Source organism: Spea bombifrons, chromosome 3, assembly GCF_027358695.1.
Source record: "Spea bombifrons isolate aSpeBom1 chromosome 3, aSpeBom1.2.pri, whole genome shotgun sequence".
Lineage (NCBI taxonomy): Eukaryota > Metazoa > Chordata > Amphibia > Anura > Pelobatidae > Spea > Spea bombifrons.
In genome coordinates this window covers 105769407-105784617 of record NC_071089.1, presented here as the reverse complement: position 1 = coordinate 105784617, position 15211 = coordinate 105769407, and positions in this window count along the sequence as shown.

Here is a 15211-nt window from a genome sequence, read left to right as displayed (position 1 = left end):
AAAAAGAAGGGCGGAAACCCCTTTAGTTTCATTATTGTTCCAAGGTAATTATAACGAGATACAATATTCTAATGCAATTACTGGCTACGTGTGTAGATAATGAAATGGCTCTTTTATATTTGTTGCTGCCCCCCCCCTGAACATGCTTTAATGTGAAGGAGTAGCTTTAGTACATAGAGACGTGGAACAGTATTTACTTCAATTCCATTGCCTTGCATTCTGCGAACAGAGGACTAGGATCTGAAATTTAAATTAACCCTTTTTTGACTTCTCAACCCCTAATGCAAAAAAAAAAAAAAAAATCGTTTTTTATTCATTTTACATTTACATAGAAGTGTGCGCTATCCTCTAGATTGTAACCTTTTGTTTATGGAAGGGAAAAGTGTTATGTTATATACTATTTGTTATGATGCCCTTTGTACCTGTGGAATATGATTATTAAAAAATAATTTGACCATGTCTTTACGGCCAGGATCGTCAATGATATGATTAAATTTGATTAAATATTGCAATTCCAGACGTGCAGATCACCCAAGACGTAGACAGTTGACGGGGCATTTTTGAGATGCTATTGCATATGTTTTGTTGCGTTGGATAATTTATTATGTAGACGCATGCCTAGGGGCCTCGGCAGTAGCTGCTGTAGCTGGAAGGCGATTGCTCGGCGGGATCGTATAACATGATCCAGTAATTCTGGTGCAAGGAGAAATGGAGCCTGGCACCTGAAAGAGAGGTTTTAATCTGGCATTAGATCGGTGAGACCGGTAATGACATTTGGGGTGTAGGATAATTTCAAAAAGCTTGTATGGAAGTAATATTTAAGGGTATTGGATGAGTAATAATGTAATTAAGAGGGAATGTGTTGTTAGGGCTGGATATACTAAACTAAGCTCTGGTATTCTCCCTTTTTGTTAACACATGCCACGTCCCTTCTGCTTTAAATTAAATGTATAAAAAGCATACGGCCGGTCCTCTCTTCGGCCATTGATACTGCTAGTTCTGCTAATAAAAGAGCAGTTCGTGTTAGCAGTGTTTATTTCTTATCAGTGACACTGGGGGGCAACATAGCTGCACAGAAGCCCCCGAAACAACGCTCTCCAATTAAATCGAATAATATTTCACCCACATACACTAATAGTGGTTTTAATATTATTTTAAACAAAATATTACCGGTAATGCTGCACACCAATTAAAACGAAGAACGCTTATCTACTGAATGTTAAACAATATGTTGAAATGTTAAGAGAAGAGATTATATTCATGGCAACGGTTACTGGATATTTCACAAATGCTACACCATAAGGTTTTTTTTGTTCATTTGCTTCCATTTCAATTGAAAATACTTCATCTGTACCCAGAATAACATACTTGTGTGTATTAATATATTGATAAGTATATTTTATAAGCATGCATGTTATACCCCTTGTGGGTTAGATTTATTTTACTTTAAATGCAATAAACAGGAACTAGAAGAAACTGCCCTTAGTACATCTGTCCCTGATTGCTACCCAATAATTAGGACGACACAACCAGCAATTAAAAGGGTGGGCACGTGATGGGCTGTATTGGTGGTTTATTAAGGGTATCTGTAAGATGAAATATGCTCTGCTGCTATTTACATGGTGGAGATACACCTGCTTTGGATATCGAAGTGACCCTTTGGATAAAGGAACCAAGTGACACGGCTTTGGGATGTTGACTGGACTATATTATCCAATATTTCAATATTTTGGCACCTTATCCTACGGGTCACTCAGGTCTGGAATACTTGGGCTCCTCGCCTGTTCTTTGAAGCACACAGGACTCTGATGTCCTTCAGCTAAATCACATCGGTTTCCTAGACTGGTATTAAGTGTTTCCTTTTACCAGTATGGCGTACAACCCATGTCATTGCCCCAGTCTTAACTAATACAATCTCCCATCATAAGACACACACGTGCATGGGATGGCCCTGGAATTTCCTCTTCACGCACAACTGACTTTTTAGTAGAAAATCGATTGTGTTGCACGGTACAAGACACTCAGTGAACATGACCGTCTTTCTACAGGATTTGTCCTGTATAAGAAACCTTTTTTATAGACAAGCCTCTGTAATAATTGGCGTTACCCCTGTAATATGGACAGTCATTGTGTTTGGAAAGTGTTAGGATTCTAGGTTTTATGTCATAAATCATAATAAGCACAAAATACCATCTTGCCTTCTGCCTCTTCTTCTCTAAGTGTATCGTTTCTACAGGCTGAGCCGCTGTCAAGCAAACATGCCTACCCCGTCCGTACAAGAGCAACACTTAAATGATTGTGACTTTCATAAAATCACTTTCCAAGTAAATGACATGAAATGTGTAGAGTAGTGAAGACCAAGACGGTGCAGAAAGCCCTGAAGCAGTCACATTCTCCGAGTTAGCGATACACAAACTCACTTATTGTACGTAAAACGATAAGGACCTCAAGGGTAGTTTGGGATGTATCCCTGCTGTACCAATACACGTGTGGTTAACCAGGTTACTTTTATGAGCAATATCCTCTTCGAAGGGTGGGAATGTTAAGCGATAAAATGTATTATGTTTGAACACATCTTCTGCTTTTCTCACGACTGTCTCTAGAGTGTCTTTATTTCTCCCCTTCCTCCATTATTTCGTTCTCAATACAAGAAGCAATCTCCAAGGCTACGTCCAAAACAACCTAAAAATAAATTTTACAACCAAGCATCGTTACAGAAACAATGGAGAATGGTTAGGAACCTCCGTCTGCTGTTCTTCAGTGACGCATAACGCCTGTTGAGTGTTCTTGTATGGGATTCGACATAAACTTGTGTTTATCCATTTGTATTCTTAAAACCTACCCATTTCATCTCACACTCAAAAATAACAAGTTTTTAATTAAATATGTTTTACCTCAGATATTGGTTTCATACACTTCTCATTCACTGTATAGGTAAATGCACACTCACCTATATATATATATTGTGAAAATTAACAATAACATTAAATAACATTGCCACACATTAAGACATACTGATACAGACAGTACAGGCCCTAATCTTCTGAGCTTACAATCTATTAGGACGTTGAATGTGAGCATAAACAATTGAATTAAGGCTCTCACACATTGGCAGCATATATGATATCATTCACAAACATCAACACCTGTCACACATCTACTACTTTCCGAGGAAATTTCCAGCGTTTCTGACAAACTCACACATTTTGAAATGAAACCTCTTAAACTTTTGGAATGATTACAAAGTAGATAATGTATAACTTACAAATGGCCCAACATCATCCTGGCAAACCACCATAGCAGTTTAAAAAGGCCACTTATCGCTTAGGCAGACAAGAATGAGAAAAGAGAGAGATACTCTCTCGAATCACCAAGTTAATAAAAATCTAACTAAAGCATACAAAAAAAAAATCCCTTAAGCTATCAGTAAAATAATATAGTGAGAAGAGAGAAGTGTAATATGAATCAATAATACTGGAAATAGCTGATACTTCCAGAATATGCTACAAGGTAATGATCGGTTGTACTGGCCCTGAAAAGAAATTCTTTATTAAAAAAAGTGATCCCTCTTTATTATGAAAGTATTTCTAGATTATCTCCACAAATTATTGTAAAATATTTCTTGTATAGACCATCCTAACAATATGCCTGTATTGTTCGAGGACACCAATGACACACTGCATGGGCTCTTTAATACACAGAGGAACAAAATATTACAAATCAAAAAGTTAGACAAAATGTAAAAATAGTCTTCTAAAAGTCCAACTCCAACCAAGTTTAAATGGACAAACATCCCACAAACTCTGTATAACAAGATATTTCAGATTGCCCCCCCTCCTAAAAAAAGGTGGGAAAGATATTTTGCTCTCCCTGGAAAACCCTGCACATTGTATTATTGTGGACAAGGGAATGCGAGGCTTGTAATTCTGTCGACAATTTTTGATTACTACTCCCACCGGTAATATATCACAAACTGCTAGAGTTCTTTCTCTATGTATGTATTCTGTTACATGTCTCTGTCTTGCAAACATGTGACTGGTATATGTGTGAAACTGCCGCTCACCCGTGGTTATATGACTGAGCAAATATTCACACGATGCCGGTTCTGCACAAAAACCAGCTAGTGATATGTGAAAATAATGCTTGATAATAAATATCACCAAGGCCACACCATGGGTGCCAGCTTCAAATGTGTGCATCAAGGCCTTTTGGGGCCCCCACTGTACCACCGAGGCTGCCAAACCTACATGACACGCTCTAAGTCCAAATAACCAACCAGTATACAAGAAAAACTATAAGACTTATTTGCGTGGCCATGTGCTAATGTACTCGTGTACTTCTGTTAGAGTATACCAACAAATAAATACATAAACAATTCCCAATGTGCTGTTAATTTAGTCCACAGAGGCACATTATTAAACCTCAAGGAGGCTGCTGAAGCCTTTGAACTCATATCTCCCCCAGTGTGAATTTCCTAGAAAATGCAGAGAAAATCCATTTATAAAAAGTAATAAAATACATTGGAGAAGTCGGTAAAATTGCCATTTGTTTGAGAGGGATCTCATTTATCCAGCAGCTCACGCTACAACACACACACACACATCTTGTTTTCACATTAATTCAGGCAGCTCGGCTAAATAAATGGATAAATCAGAAGACGATTGTACTCCGAGGCAGATCAGAGTGCACCGACTGATGGGAATACATCCTGAGGCTGGGGGGGGGGTGGAAATCAGAAAAAGCCGGTGACCTTGAAATCGCTGCATTGACCTTCAGGTGATTCCTAGCCATCTCTGGATTAGAGTTATATAAACTTTCTAAGTAAAAAAAAATAAATCTCAGGTCTTTTGTCAATAACAGCTAATGAGACAGAGCTTAAACAAGCTTTGAACGCAAGGAAAACATATCGCTTCTGCGACACCACTCCTCTGTTATTCTACTTTCAACAGCAGGGGAAAAAAAAAGTCAGATTACCCCAGACCTGGGGGGAAAAAATAACACATAATGATAAGACACAGCACAGCGGTCACACAATTCTACTTTAATCTGAAATGAAATATGGATTTCTTTATGTCTCTGTCTGCACAGCTGCTCTGATGGACAGTGGTAACTGATACAGAAAAGGCACTTTATGTTTTTAACTATTTCATGGCAGTCTTCATCTTCTGCGAAATTAGGTGTACCAGCAGGTAGTGTGATGAAGAGTGAGTTGGGATTATTTAGTATCGTGTCACCTAGAAGAAAAAAAAAACAGGAGAGAAAATGGTATCTTGATAGTCTAACAAATTTGAATTTGAGTGCTAGCTTTGGGGACTTATCATACAATGTTATAATCAAATCTATATAAACTGTCCCCGTAACTCTAGGTATAAAGAGTGTGTAAATGCATCATTACTGTTTGGGCTTATCCCCAATCGGGGGCACCTACCATCTCAGCTGGAAGACATTTCCATATAAATGCTCCATTTAATTCTTACAGATGTTGTTAATATTATTTTAATTTGCTTTGATCTGATACAATATTACACCATATGTATATATGTTATGTGCTTTGGTAATCGTTGTTTTTAAGTAATCATTTAGCTAGTAGCATTGCTACTGGGATGCTATAGCATGAATCAAAGTGGTAGCATATATCCTCATATATTCGAATCCCAATCCTTCTGCCCCTCATTCCTCCCCTGCTGCCCCTTCTATCTAAGAAATGTGTTTATAAATGTAATTGCAATAACGTACAACACACAATGAAATTGTAACCTGATGAAAAATTGGAATAGAGAGCTTCACCAAAGAGCATTCTAGCCTGGGGTGTCCCTTGGTCTTGGACCAGCCCTGGATATGCTAGTTTGTTGGATATTCTAATGTGCCGTCTGCAGGGCAGAGGGAGACCGTGGAGCTTAGCACATAGCTTTCATTAAATAGTGCCAAGAATTCCGAGGCCATTCTATAAATACAATGTAATAATAATGATTTAAGGATACGGCCACGCTAAAAGAAAACAATTTTGCAGTGAGCTTTCCTATACAAAATGTATCATGTCTATGTCAAATTGTTTTTAATTTAAGCAGGATCATTGCGGATAACATGTCTTCTTATTGTGACATGAACAACGTATATTAAGGTTTATTACAAGAATATGTGTTTCTTGTTATTTTGTTTTTTACAATTCTATCAATATATCATTCACGTTAGTAAGTGGTGCTCCAACCTGAAAGAGCTCTTCTTATATGAATGCATGATGTTGTTCCCGAGGTTTTGTTTACACTGTAGATAATTCCATGTTCTATAGGTTGTTTTATCAGAGGTTGTTATAGAAGGTGTTTTTCACGGAATTAATTATTTTCCACAATTAACCACATGATTTCCACATCATACAACTGAGGCCTCTCTGTAGATTGGAATGGGGGGGGGGTCTACAAACACTTTTGTTGACTGCTTCTAAAATAATCTTAGCTGGCCTTGATGATAAGATGGACTTGTTGTTATAGACTGGGGTTGTGGGGGCTACTGTACCATAGGAATTGTAGACTGGGGCAGTTGTGGCTATTATTAACCACCGCGGCTATTGTAAACTAACGTTCTCATGTTTCGCAGGTGCATGCTGGTCTGTAGCTACTACTACCATGATCATGAACAAATTGTATTAGTATGTAACTAACATATGCCTCCCACCAGGAAACCACACTCTGGAGCCAACAAATAGGCAATGGGGAAGTGTTATGGTGTGAGAGGAGAAAAGTGGGGGCATATTTTGCCCCCCCTGGAAAAATCCTGCAGATGCCAACATCATTCCGCCGCCCGTGTATTTTGTTTGGACCTGTATGGGGCCTACAGTACTGAAGCCCACGGGGGCCAGAATGGACTAGAGTGGGCCCTGACAGAGTGCTGAGCAGGGCTAGGCTAAGGTAGGAATTGTGGATTTTAGGGGAGGAGTTTTGGTCGGAGGATATTTAAGTTTGGTGATCACAGGGGTAAGGATCCATTTTGTTTAACCTTCCCTGGTGGTGTTTGTCCCACCCTCCCTCCCCTTATGTGGTTGAGTTTGTGGAGTGGTGTTGCTGCATTAGTCACAGTTGTGGGCGGTAGCTTGCCAGGTATCCAAGGGGTTAATGTGATGGTATGATCCTTGGTGGTCATAACCGGTGGGAGGTTCCTTGCAAGGAGTGGTGCTCGGAACCTCAGGTCCGGGTTGGGGCATCCTGGTATGTCCCCTCCCAAAATTGGTGTGTGGTATGGTACCTGGATAACTTGGCAAGCTAGGTTGGTTTTGGTTACGTCATTGTCTCTGTTAACGCATCTATGTTTATTATTTCAGGTTTTACAGGACAATGACTGTTAAATAAAACGGCTGTGGCCTTTTCAAACCCATCTTGTGTGTTGGTGTTTTATTTAATTGAGCAACTGAGCCAAGCCTGGCCCGTGAGTCGAAGCTACATCTGTCATTGAAATCTGCTAAGTTTCTACTTATCCCAGGCACGTAGATTGTGTATTAGAATGTACCATAAAGCGCAGGTCAGGTTTACGTCAATGGAGCTAAGCGAGGTGGTTCACCTGGCCATCCTTATTTAACGCTAACCATAAAGCTTCCATGTGTTAAAAAAGAATATCATATTTTAATATCTATTATTTTTTCTTGTAAAACCTTTGCACAGAGCTACAGCGAATATTGAAACACTGCTTTTAAACCGTCTTAATAATTGAATGTTTTTGTTATTAGCGTGTAGCTGGCAATCTGCAAACAGAATACCAGTAATTGATAAAAGAAAACCCATTTGTTAAAAACCTTAGTTTTTTAGCTACAGTCAGTCATCTTTTTACACAGAAGGACATCTTTCTATTCCGATGCTCATGTACATGGTTGTGCCTGCTAAAAATGTGTACAAGACCGAATAAATAAAGGCAGATAGGCAGAGTAACCTCGTTGCTGTCAGAACGACCTGAAATATACATTCTAGGCATATGTTAATGGACAGGTTTATTTACATGCAAATGGCTCTTTTCACGCTTTTCAATGTTTTTTATTGCTTCTAACAAATTAATAGAGAAAGGCACTGTCAGGATTGAAACATACCACCTACCAGCTGTTGTTGGACACCAACATACATTTGGATGCAACCGCCTAGAGCTGCATTGACCGCTTGCCCGCCAACAGTCAGTAGTTAGAATGCCATAAGAGAACGTTTCTAGATTACAATTTTCACTTGTTCGGAGACTGAATCCATCATTGTCAGCCTATGCATTTCTCCTGCCTTACGATTGCCCTTTCTTTCAGTACTTGTTGCTTCACGCGTCGTTTCTTCTACCTTTACATTTATTAGAAAGGTTATCTTGATTCCATTCCTCATTTAAGATTCTTTACTTAGGGACATAATTAAGGATTATCTATTTACACCCTCAGATAAGGATTACACATTTATTTGTATCCTCTTTCTGCTTAAACGAGATTAGTATATAGAGAGAAGATGTATTTGATTTATGTCTCCCCTGGCCTTTTTAATTCCCATTAAGACATACAAACACTCTATTTGTAAATAATTTATTTTATATATTATTTTCTATAATATATATATATATATATTTAAATACATCAAACAAATTTTTTTTTTCAAATTTTTAAAAGTGGTATTAATGATTTGTGCACTGTATTTACTATAAGCACAGCTAAACCCACCCCTTAACAAAGCCCCTCCCCACTCCGCGCATATTTACGGACATTGGTTAATGCACAGAATCTCTGGGTCACGAGAGTGGTATTTAAGCACCCTTCACGTAAAATTTTTATGTGTTTGGGGCTAGCCCCGCCTGTAACGACATCAGCCCCACTCACTGATGACATCGAACCATGATGTCAGCAGACCCATCCATCCAGCCACATGCTGGAGAGGGAAGGCTTTGGGTAGCTGGAGCCTGGCTGTTCCCACGTATAGTTATTATATAATAAAATAGCAGTCGCTCTTATTGATCACAGGGAAACGCTGTTTTGCTTAATTGATTCCCAACTTTCAGTGAAACAAAACCTGAAAACGTTGCTGATGGAAAGAGCTGATGGATCTGCCACGTGTGTCAGTGCCACTCACACACCAGCCTGCTGAAGGAAGCAATGTGTTATCTTACCAAATGGTCCAGGGCTTGATTCTAGAGAAAGAATAGTAAAGTCACTTGGGTAGCTATATGTATCCACTGCATAGCTTTGGTGGGAAATTCTGTGTTTTACTTGCCATTCAGCCTAATACACTGTGTTGGAACTTGGAACCCTTACTTTACATAATTAAACATTTTGTTAAATTAAATAGCATAAAGCAAGAATGTAACATTTACTTTTTCTTGTAAGAAAAACACTGTTGGAGTATTTTCTATGTCTAAAATAATAGGATAGTGAAACAGTTAAATATTTACAGAGTTTACCGTTAATGTAATGAAATCTATTAATAAAAGAGTTGGAATGGTCACTGTGTGCAAAGCAGAAGGAAGACATCTAAGAGCAATTATTGAAGAGGAAATGTATATAGATTATGAACCACGGATGCAACTAATGAGTATTAAAGGAAATCAGAAACATATTAAGTTAGTATTAATGAAGTTCTGAAATACTTTCTTTATTCATGCATTATATACTACTTAGAAAATACTTGGAGTACTCATTATGTCCAGAGGTTACTGTGTCCGGAGGGGGATTTCTGTTCCGCAGCTCTGCTTCTTGTTTTGTCTCTTCTTGTTCTTGCCAAACCCAGGGAAGGACCTCATGAAAAAGAAGGGACTCCAGTACGTAGTATCCATCTTGATACGTACAAACAATTGAAAACGTAGCAGAAAATATCTGTTCCTGTTAGATTCATGGTTGAGGTGCTCCAACTACAAAAGTAACTGGGTTGTCTTTGAGATCCTTTGGTGATGTGGTTTTAAAAAATATATCATTTATGAAGGTTATTTTGTTTTTTAAGGAGTAGCTCATGCCCGAACATCATGAGGAGTGCCTTCCATGTTGAACGGTAAAAACATTGAAATCACTTTGTGATTGTGTAACACTGACATACCACACATCTGTGATATCTGTGCTCATGAGAAGTGTTTTTTATATCTTGTTCTAGCATGTAGCATCCATCCCAAAATCTGCCTGACATATGAAAAGGGAGATAAAAAAAACTAAGAAAAATTGGGTTTCCTGTTTGATTTGACAGATAGATAGTGATGTATGTGTAAGTGTTAGAAAGAGTTGGTGTTAGAGCAAGTTTTTGTGTCAGTATGTGTGTGTGTATTCATTATGGGGAAGGGGTACCAAAGAAATACCACAACCAGTTGCCACTAACCCTAAGCTCATCCCTGATTTTGATACAACATGGCAACTTGCTTTGGTTGTGTTCACCATGCAAAATATCGGCATACGTGCAAAGGAAGAGCAAATAGTATGAACAAGTTATGATTACTTTATTCTGATTCCCTTATATATATCATTTATAATCATTTCTGATGTGGCAAGGCTGAGCGGAGTGATGTTGGGGACAGGTGTATACCCATGTATATATATATATATATATATATATATATATATATATATATATGCTGGTCTCTCACCTTTGCCCATACCTCCCAAGTATCCCTTCTTTACACCTCTAACCACACCCACTAAAACTTAAGTGCCCCTCTTTACCTATTTGAAATGCTGAGAGTTTGTTTCTCAACAACATGCCGCAGCCAGAAGCTCCCTACCTGAACTTCAAACTGGAAGCTTCTGGCAGTTTAACGGGGGGTTCAAGGCGAGGCACATAAAATTCAGGTGGAGAGCGTCCCCCGGCCCCATAGAAATCTAAATCAGCAAAAATGATTTTGATTGTCTTGCAATTATTAATGAGAGCCATAAAGCTACTAATCAGCGAAATAAAGCATTTTTTTTTATTCTTTGCAGAAAGTTTATACAGGCCTATGAATTTTGAACAGATACCACCTAATTAAAGCTCTCTATTTTTGCTAAAGGTTATTCTATATAAAATATTGATCATACTTGTAAAAGGCGGAATGATAGAAGATAGAAATGATTTATTAGTTACAGAAAATAGCACAAAAAAGGACAAGATAATAAAACAAGATTTATTACACTGTTTTGCAATCGGTTATAGGTCATAGTAGAATGATTTGGGAAACTCTGAGATTCCTTCAATGTTATATGTAATGAGTATTTGCCATTCAACAATAACTATCAATTGATATAGAAATTTGATATAAATAACTTGGAATTAAATGCACAGATAAGTACAATATATATAAACGTGAATGTATTGAGCCTTTAAAGCATTTGTGAGGATGTCTAAGATAGACGCTGTGTTTACAGGGATGGAGACAGGTGGATGTGGGTAAATTGCTTTAATATTATTATATTTAGAGACATGGGAGGGTGAATGGGGTATTTATGCCTGAAGACGTATGGGAAATAAATATTGATTTACACTAAGATGACTAGAGACATTTATGATGCTTTGCATGATGCCAACAAGTTTTAGAGGAAGGAGCATGAAGTAGAGACATGTATGACTAATCATAAAGATGCAATAGATAATAATAGAATAATAGTGTTTTTATCACATTCAGTATCATTCATGTTTTATTATTTTATTTAGAATTTTTATATAATCTTTTCAGAATGAAATACAGCAGTTAGAGTTAACTCAATAAAACGATCCTTTTTGGTGGAAGTATCATTGTGGTTGCAATCACTACGTCATTGTCTTCTGTACTAAACTCCAGCCATGCTTACTCACTAATCATAGAAATATTAAAATGGTACATTTTAAACAAAATCTAAAGAAACAAATATTTACTACAAATGAAAAGCTTGTTAATTATAATTTAAAATTATATTTTTGTGCTAGTTACATGTGCCTCTGTGTCCTTTGGGATAGACTAACACACCTAAATGTCAATTAAAAACTTTAACCCCTTAATGATAAAGCCTGTACATGTGCGGGCTCAAAATGCATTGTTTTCAATGGGTTTAGGGACCGCCCATTGTCCTTAAGGGGTTAACAAGTGTGTATGTGTGTGTGTGTATTTATATATATACCCCCCCCCGGTCCTCTTCCTTGGTTACATATTTCTGCTTTACATGGGTATCCTCTGCTATAAAGGGAGTTGGGGTACAACGTGCTTCCAGAAGTTTACAGTAGTGTTATCAGAGAAGATTTAAATGGCTTCAGATAATTTTACAATAATATACACTATAACACAAGTCCAATTGGAGCAACCGCAATAGTTTCATGATATTGCCACATGGGCTTTGATTCTGTTCTTAAATCTGTCTTGAAAATAGTGGGCTTAAGATTTTTGAGGGATAATTGTAACAAAATAATGCTGGGCGTCTTCTTGTGTTTCATGCTGAAGTAAGCGGTGACATGGAGCCTTTAAGAGTTAAAACAGCAAACAAATGGAAGCTCTAATGTAATGTGTGTTTAGCTATTTATCCAGATTATTCTTACTGTGTGCACAACTCATGCAACTATTTGCATTACATTTTGCATAATTCTATTAAAAGTGAAAATTGGATTATGAATACAACCTCAGAGGAATAACCATGAATATTTTATCATAACCGTATAGGCTACATAGGATTTCAGGAACAATGAAAAACAAGCATTAAATATTTAACCGGTTGAAATAATTGCAATACCTGTATTAGACAAGAAAATCACTTATACTGAACAAATAGCTGGTATATATATCTAATAATGGACAATTATAATATATAACACATATCTCATGCTAATAATTTGTATCATATCAGAATAGGTCATCGATGCAAACACCTTTGTTGTACTTATTGTCCTCTGGGGATGCCACGGTTTAAAAAGAGGGGGGTTAAGTATTTCAGAGCTGGTCTGTTTAGAATTCTACTTTTATTTGCTTTGGCCACATGATGGCCATCATTAAAATGAACAAGCAAAATAAAATATGCCAATATATATATATTTCCAAGATACGCATATAAGTATGCCATTTTTGGATTTCTTAACCATTTCTTAACCATTGTTACATGGACTACATTAAATGCATATGGATGTTGTTTTATACACAGCTTTCATGTGCAGCCTAGGGTTTTGAACTCATGAGCCTGTACCTCGTATGGTCTTGTGGCTGCTGTGCGGCCCCCGCACCAGCCCCTAATTTACTTGGTTATAACTTACTTGGTTATACTTGTTTTGGTTTTTGTTTTGACGGTAATAAAGATGGTATTAAAGCTGTTTCGTTACTGTGTCAAAATGTGTTTGGCAAATAAATGGTTACAATTTATGTTAAACATTAATAAAGTTTGTTGAGTGTCGCGGTGCTGAGGTAATATGTGGTCCGCACCGCGGACAAAATTTATCCATAGCTGACGTTTAATAAAAGTTTTAAATAAAGAAATGTCTCTTGTGTTATTCGGGGGGCTGTGCTCAAAACTATGTGTAAAACAGCAGGAAACGTACATGAGTAAAGGGGCAAAAAGTGACACGCTTTGCCCAGTGTGTCAGATGGCCAGTCTGGGCCTGTTTACAATGTATTTATTAATACTATTTCCTGATACGTCTCACTTATTTGATGCTCAAGTGGCTGAAGTTTTCATGAAACTATGGTAACATGTTTTAACCACACAGGTAACAGCCAAGAGAATACGTATAAGAAATAGGGTCAATATTTCCTTATTTCCATATCTATGACTATTACTATTATCTGTACAGAACAAATGTTATGGTAATATTCAAAATGGCAGTTCAAAGCATGCATTGATTCGAACAGCAAATTGAGATAATTGTTACGTTTTCAAACACTTTTGGTAGAGTTAGATCTTTTATCTACACACGTAAATAGAATGTTTCTATGTCATATTGATGCATTTTAATAGTTCAACTTCGGGCTCCTTTCATTGAGGCACATGGTACAATTTTCTAGAATTCATTATCGTGATGTCAGCTGCATATGGAGGCGAGTTCCCTAAGAGAGAAAGTGCTTTCTGTAAATGAAAGCCTCCTTAATGAGATTACTATTGTCTGGCCTTAACATCTAAAGGTAGAGCGTGTGAGTTTCATCAAGATAAATCAAACACAATTCTCCAGATCAAAGGCGATTCTAAAAGATGAACATCAAAGTATTTATCGGCAGGCAGTTAACCTTGGGTCTGAGAGGATGGGTTTTAAACAAGATCCATTAGAGTTTTACTAGGTGAATACTAGAAGCTGATGCATGGCTTAGCCCATCACTCGAAATGCTGGGTGAGATTATGTATTGTAAAACTTCTCAGTAGTCCCTTTACCTTGATGATAAGCAAAGATACAGCACTGATTTCATCATTATAGATAAGAAAGCATAGAAACGGTAAGAGAAACACAAATGCTAAAATATATAAAAAAAATATATGGCAAACCAAGACATTATGTAGAACATTCACAGACAACCTGCCTCCACCTCTTTCATGGGTACTCAAGATTCCGTCATTATGTATTTGAAGCTACCAGCAGTCCTGAAAATAGGAATATCCAATAAACATAATTTGGTATCCTGGTCAGGACACAAAATAATCAGTCTAAGATAATAAATAATAAACATTTAAAGGAATACCTGTGATGCAGTCAGAAAATCAGGGTTCCATTTACATGAAAGAACCCAGGGATCTTCAAAGAGACATAGCAGGATTCCAGTCATGTTGCTCTCTAATACAACGCTGTGTAAAATAGGAGAATGAAAGAAATAAAACAATAAAAGAAATAAAAAAGTGAAAATAAATGAAAATAAAAAACATAAAAAGGCTCTGAACAGCCTGTGTCTGTCCCAGTTGACATATAAAATAAATAAGTAAATTGTTTTTTGCCTCTAAAGCATATAAACTAAACTTGTGAGGTGTTACCTAGATGCTGTTGGATGGGTGCTGTTGATCATAATTTGATTTTGTTGAACAGTTACTCCTGCAAAAGAAATCAGAAGCTTAACGGCAAAGAGTATGCAAACATGCACAGTTTTATTTTTTTGCCGCATATTTATATAGAGGTTGGCAGAGAAATGGCTGCGTGGAAAGCAGAACAATGAAATAATGTGATTTCTGATTTTCAGTAACATACGTTTGGAATCTGTAAACATTTATGCATGTCTTTCATATTTACCTTTTAATGACCAAAAATCATAGGCATGTCAAGTGTTTTGTTTTCAGAACCAGCACACGTGCTTGAATATGTTTTGGGTTTTTTTCTTT